Consider the following 6,412-nt stretch of genomic DNA (forward strand, 5'->3'; position numbering starts at 1 on the left):
GCCCCCACCTACATGTGAAAAAAAATGGAAAGGAGGCAGTATTTGCAAAGCACACGAGTGTCTAAAGCACCCTCCCAGCTTATCCTACATCTGTTCAGGTGAATTTATCCAATGGTTGCAGAGCCCAGTGCTTCTTCCTCTGTCTTGACTGCAAAAGGTAATCATAAACAGCTTCTTCTTCATCCACAGGAACCCCAATTCAAATCCCCGTACCTCCCTACAGGAGTTAACTATGAAAACCTGGATCTCTTCAACCATTACAAATGTCAACTGTGAATGGTGTGTACTTTTCTTGAATAGAATTTTTTTTATATATTTCACTCAGTCATACCCATATTTCATGAGCCTTGCTGTTTGTCCCCCCCCCCCCCACATACCTTTAATATAAAAGGTTGGCCTAATGAGGAATTACTAAATCACTTCTGAGGAAGTGGGCTCATGTCCAACAAATCACAGTTAGTATGTAAGATGCTACTAGACTCTAGCAATCCTGACCTGGCTGGCCCAGGCTGGCCCAATCTTATCAGATTTTAGACACTAAGCAAGTTTTTTCCTGATTAGTGCTTGGATGGGAGAGCGCCAAGTTGCCAGGAGAAACCGCCGAGAAGGAAAGAAGCTGAGCCAGAAAGAGGACGCAGCGGATCCACCACAGGGTGCTGGTAGGGAATCCCCACCCCTTACAATATGTGGCCTTAGATAGGGTATCAAACAGTTCATAGAACGCCTTTCTGTAAACCGCCCAGAGACCCCTAGGGGTTAGGGCGGTATAACAAGTCGAAATAATAAATAAATAAGGAAGTCCAGGGCTGCTACTCAGAGGTAAGGAATGGCAAACCACCTCTTGTTTGTTTCTTGTCTTGAAATTCCTACACCAAAAATTGGCTGCAACCTGATAGAACATCACACCCAAACTCTAAGAATTTAGTGGTCCTTTAAAGACTGACAAGATTCCATTCCAGTATTTTTGCTTTCCTTTTATTTATTTGAAATACTTACATCCCACCTTATTTCCTTAGACTCAAGGAAGGGCACAAAAAATGTGAGTCCATTAAGATATAAAAGCAACTCATAAATTAAAAAACGTATGGATCAAAACGCAACCAAATCTGCTAAAGCAGTTTACCCTCCATCAAATGCCCTCTGAAACAAAACTCTTTTGCAACCCTTCTTGCACTACAAACAATCCTAAAAGAGAGTAAATAACACATCCCCTAGATTGGATTATTATTATTTTTTTTAAGTTAGTTTTTAAGGTGCCACCACCCTCCAGGAATCGAGTTGCATTTAAAAGGCTAGCAAGAGTTTATTCCAGCATACACATATTCCTGACTGGTCACCCAGCTGGCTGCATGTGGAGAAGTGGGGCATCAAACCGGGTTCTCCAGATTAGAGTCCGCAGTTCTGAACCACTACACCGACCAAACTGGCTGTCTCCAGGAATCCAGGGGCACTTCAAAGACTTGTATTCTAGAATACAAACATTCCAGAACTGTTATTGTATGCTTCTGAGGAAGTGGCCTCTAGTCCATGGGAGTTTATGCCGAAATTCTGCCAGTGCCCCTGGAGCGTCCTGTGGGGAGAGGGCGGCGGTCGCCAGTGCCTTGCGCCCCGCTGCCCTCGGCCAGTTTGCCTGGCAAAAGAGTCCCCGCGCGCGCTTCATTTCCCCAGAAGACCCTAAGCAACAGGGAAGTTTCTTCCTCAGCTTGCAGAGGAGAGGCGGCGCCCGCAGAGCTTCAAGGCACCGACGAGTTTTGTTGTTTTTTTTTTAAAGACCACAGGCTCTTTCGTGCTACCCTCCGTGAGACAAGAGCACAAGCCGCCACCCTTCTCTTTTTGTCCCCCCCTCGCCCCCGCCCCTCGCGCGCCTTTCTCCTCAGTTTGCCTCCCGGCACGTCCCCTCCATTCAGCACCAGCTCGGCTGGCTGCTCTTGGCCCCACACCGTCTCGCGCCTAGTTGTCAGCAACGCTTCACTCTTCAGCTGCGTTCTGCCCAAGGGCGAGGAAGGAATCATGCGCCTTACCTGAGCCCAGTGCCCCGGCCAGGGCGAGGAACCCAGTGGTGGCATTTATACGGCCGGAGCCAGCATTAGCCGCTTTCCTTTATTTACAGGCAAACAGACGCGCGGCAGCAGCAGCAGCCTCGCAAACAAGCCCTCCTCGCCTATTGCCGGCTCCCTCCTCCTGCAGGAGCCACGCGCGTGAAGCGGGGAGGTGGAGAGGAAGAGCCCGGAGGAAGGAGCAGAATAGGGGCCCTTGTGGGTCTGACCAGGGGAGTCCATCTTAGCCAGGAGCATCCTGTTTCACATCGCACGGCGTAGTGGTCAGAAGAATGGGAGGCTAGGGCCAGCCAGGTTCGAGTTCCCCCTCTGCCAGGCAGGCTGCTCGCTGTCCTTGGCCAGTCACGCGTTCTCACCCAAACCTGCCTCAGAGCCTCCTTGTGAGGATAACATCAGAAGGAGGGGAGAATGCTGTAAAAGCTGGTTTGGGTTCCCACTGAGGAGAAAGGTAGGGTATAAATGAAGTAAATAAATAAATGCAAGCTGTTTTGGGTCCTCCTTGGGAAGAAAGCGGAACTTGAAGTATAAATAAAGAAATAAAAGGGGACCGACAAAAAAGGGCACAGAGGCTAAGAACCTCGTGTTGCCTCCTGGGACTGGGTTTCAGAGGTTAACTGCCCCTGGACATGGAATCCCTTTTAGCCATCATCACAGCTAATAGCTGCGGCCAGGCCTGAATAGTCTTCCAGTATTCTTCTATTCTTAATCTGCCCAATCCCCTTTTAAAACCATCTATGCTTGTGGCCATCACCACTGCATCCACTGGCTGTGAAAACTACAGTTTTCATAATTTGTTGAGTAAAGATACTGGGTAGGCAGACCCTAAATGGGCTGTAGTGGGGGGGGGGTGGGCTCAGTTTGCAGATTCATGGGTGGGTCCCTAAATCTGAAGACTTCCCCAACAGACCAAGAAACACACACTGTAGTTGTTTCCACATCTGCCTGCCACTCCGGATTTTCTCTGTGTTCGAGTCGAAGCAATTTAAGTCCATGGCAAAACAGCATCCAAATAACCCCAGGTAAAGAGCAGGCTGAAACCAGGCTAAGCACTGAAGGGAGGTAATGTAATGCAGAATGAGGAAAAAACCTGGAATAAAAAGAAGGTTGAACTTGATTTAATTGCAGAATGGGGGGAAAAACCTGGATTAAAAAGAAGGTTGAATTCGATTGTAGCGCAGAATTGCTTGGAAGACACTGTGGTAAACATGGATTAAAAGGAGAGAGCAGAAAGGGCCTGTGTGGCACCTTAGACTAACAGCATGTTTTATATTTCAGCATAAGCTTTCATGGATCATTCAGAGACCACATTTTCAGATATATTCATTTTATCTGAACATTTTATGTAAAAACAAAACTCACCTGGGTCAAGAGACCATAAAATAGTGTGAAAATATAATTTGCACAAGGTGAAAAGCTGTTGAGATCTAATAATTAAAACAGCCAATACCATTGATTAATGATGGTCATAATAGGTATAATTGGTTGACCCCTGTAATGAGTCATAAATCCCTGTTCAAGCTGGGAAGGTGCAATGCTTTCTAATAAACCCTACAGCAGCAATTTCATGCTGGATTTTCCCTTTAAAGCTGCTTTGCTAGAGAACTGTGACTTTTAGGTCAGTAACAAGAGCACTCAGGGAGACTGAATGTTCCCCCACTGGTTTCGGAATATTTCTGTTTTAACCATTTGGCTACGCAGTGACTGGCCTGCTTGTCTTGTGACTTATATCACACTGGGATGGACAAGTGGATGAGCTCCACACCATGATCAACCATTTTCTACCCTGCCTTGGAGAGCTTCATGACATTCTAAACTGCACTGTTAGCTTGAACAGCATGGTGGCAAATCCTTTCAGGACAGGACAGTGTCTGGTGTAAACTGAAGACTGATTTAGGTTTAGCAGAATTCTGTAATGATAGAATGGGCTGTACCACTTCACACTGTGAAAGGATAAAATTCTGAATGTTTCCCCATGTAAAAACTTTGCAAACAAACAAGAAGCATATCAAGGAGAAGGATTCCATACTCATTTTTCATACGTTCTGCTAGATTTCCATCTACAGGGAATGGCTGAAGTTGGAGAACTCTCCCCTACATTCTGTCATCGTATTACTGCCTCATTCTCCAGAATATGTAGACCTTACATATGAAAAAAGAATGAGGCAGTAAAGTGGACTCCACCATTCCAGGCTGCAGGCAGAGATCACATTATGGAATGTTCCTGTTTTTAAAACTCCTGGCAAACAGGAAGGCAGCATAGCAAGCAATGGTAGAAGCTTTCTCCTTGTGGTGCTAGATTTCTATTTTCATGGAATTGTTTAATGTACATTTAGAAGTGGCATCAAGCATTAGATCAAAACACATTTGTGAACTTATCGCTTGGCATGCCAACCTTCCTAGAATCGTTGAACCAAAGAAGCATGCATTGATGTAACCATTGTCCCTACTTCCTCTCTGTCCTCACCAGCATTATACCAACAACACCCCACCCCCTAGTGAGATACCACTTCACAGAACTGAAGATGAGGGTTCCTTCATAGTGCTAGTATTCATTCTACTGATGCCACTGATCCAATAGCAGTGTATCAGCAGAGACCTTTGCGCCTAACCTTTGATGTAAACATTACAGTCCTAAGATTAGGTTCTATAATTGCCTAACTTCTTTACTGATATTTTCCTCACATTTACAACCTGCTCTCCCATCTCAGTCCTCTCTACAGAGCACATGGTAGTGGAAATGATCATAAACTACCTTGGGGTTTGTTTAAACAAGTGAGGATATCAAGTTTATTTTTAAAAAATTATAGCACATTTGGACAGTAGTGGTAAGTGGTATGTTAACAGATCCTTCAGTGTGTTTGTGGATGTGACAGAGAGGAATCCTTGGAGATGAGGCTATGGATGCTCAGCAGGGCTAGCTGCAGCAGGCTAGGTAGAGGCTTTCTCTCCATACTGGTGTGCTGCAAGGAACTGCATGACAACAATGAAGATACAGCATCTTCCTTTGCAAGAGCTCTTTATATCAATCTCCTCCTTACAAGGTAGCATGTGACTTGCCCGAGGGAGCACTACCCTTTTTTTTTGTAATTTATTTTTTTATTGTTTGTTTAAATTGTTACATTGAGTGTTTATATTTATTTACATTTTCTCCCTTCCCTCCCTCCCTCCCTCCCTCCCTCTCTCTCTCCAGTTTATTCCCTTGATGTCCTCCCTCCACCCTGCATTTCTATTATGTCTGGCAAGCCATTTTAGTAAATATGCAGTAGCAACCAAAAGTACAAAATGTTCTCGCTTCTAGCAGTTGTTAACAAACAGTGTAATTTCAGTACAATGTGCTGCCACTGCAAGGCCCTCAACCTGGCAGATTACACTTTGAGTTCAAAGATATGTTTTTAGGTATGTGCTATTATATCATACTGAGAAGGCAAAAGTTTCACTATTGTCGGGAGAGTATAGCTTCAAACCATGTCTTCATCATGGCAAATGAACAGATGCAGCATTGTATGAATACTCTGCCCAGCAAGGTGATAAGACTACCAAGTTTTTGCTTTCATACCATCCCTCATGTATATCTAAAAACACTAGAAACTCAGAAAGCATGCTATATGCTTTTATCCTGATTTTCTCTGTTTACTGCAGACACTACTGAAAATACCATATTATAAAAGGGACTTCTGGGTGAGTAGGGAAGTAGACAATTTTATGTCCTGGTCAACAACTAATTTTTCCTAGAATAGCTAGAGGTGATAGGCCAGTATTTCAACACTAGCCCCCTAACATGGCAAGAAAACTAAACATCTCCCTGTGAAAATCCAGGAATGGTCATTTTTTACTTTGTGGTTTTTTTATACGTAGTGGCAAATGAAATATGTAAAGACCAGTGGCGACATGAATCAGTCATGTAACACAAATCAATGTTGATCCATGACAGTAGCTAGCTACAGGAACATTGCACTAGATTTAAAGGCATTAGAGGCCTGCTTAATTAATCAGTTGGTCCCAGTTTAGTTGAGGATAACTTTTAATTGGCGGAACTGTGAGTTAATTACACGCATTTGTCTTTTGAGGTTGTTTTGATTCTGCTGTTTTACTTTAATCAGAACTGAAAAAGAAATTGATAAAGATGGCCTTACTTTTTAAAAACTTTTTGTTAAATGGTAAGTTGATGTTAGGCATATCAGTATTTCAGACACTTGTACTGAGGCTCTAATAGTATATGAAAGTAGCAAGATACTGTTCCAGAGAAAAAAGCCTGGCTTAGCAAACTAAAAGACATGTGTGTCTTAACTTTCTTCAAAAAGATAAAGTGGAAAGATTAGGTGCATTGTTATTCATTGGACGGAGTTACTTAAGGT

This window comes from Gekko japonicus, unplaced genomic scaffold (genome assembly GCF_001447785.1).
Source record: "Gekko japonicus isolate JY-2015 unplaced genomic scaffold, Gekko_japonicus_V1.1 scaffold1651, whole genome shotgun sequence".
Lineage (NCBI taxonomy): Eukaryota > Metazoa > Chordata > Lepidosauria > Squamata > Gekkonidae > Gekko > Gekko japonicus.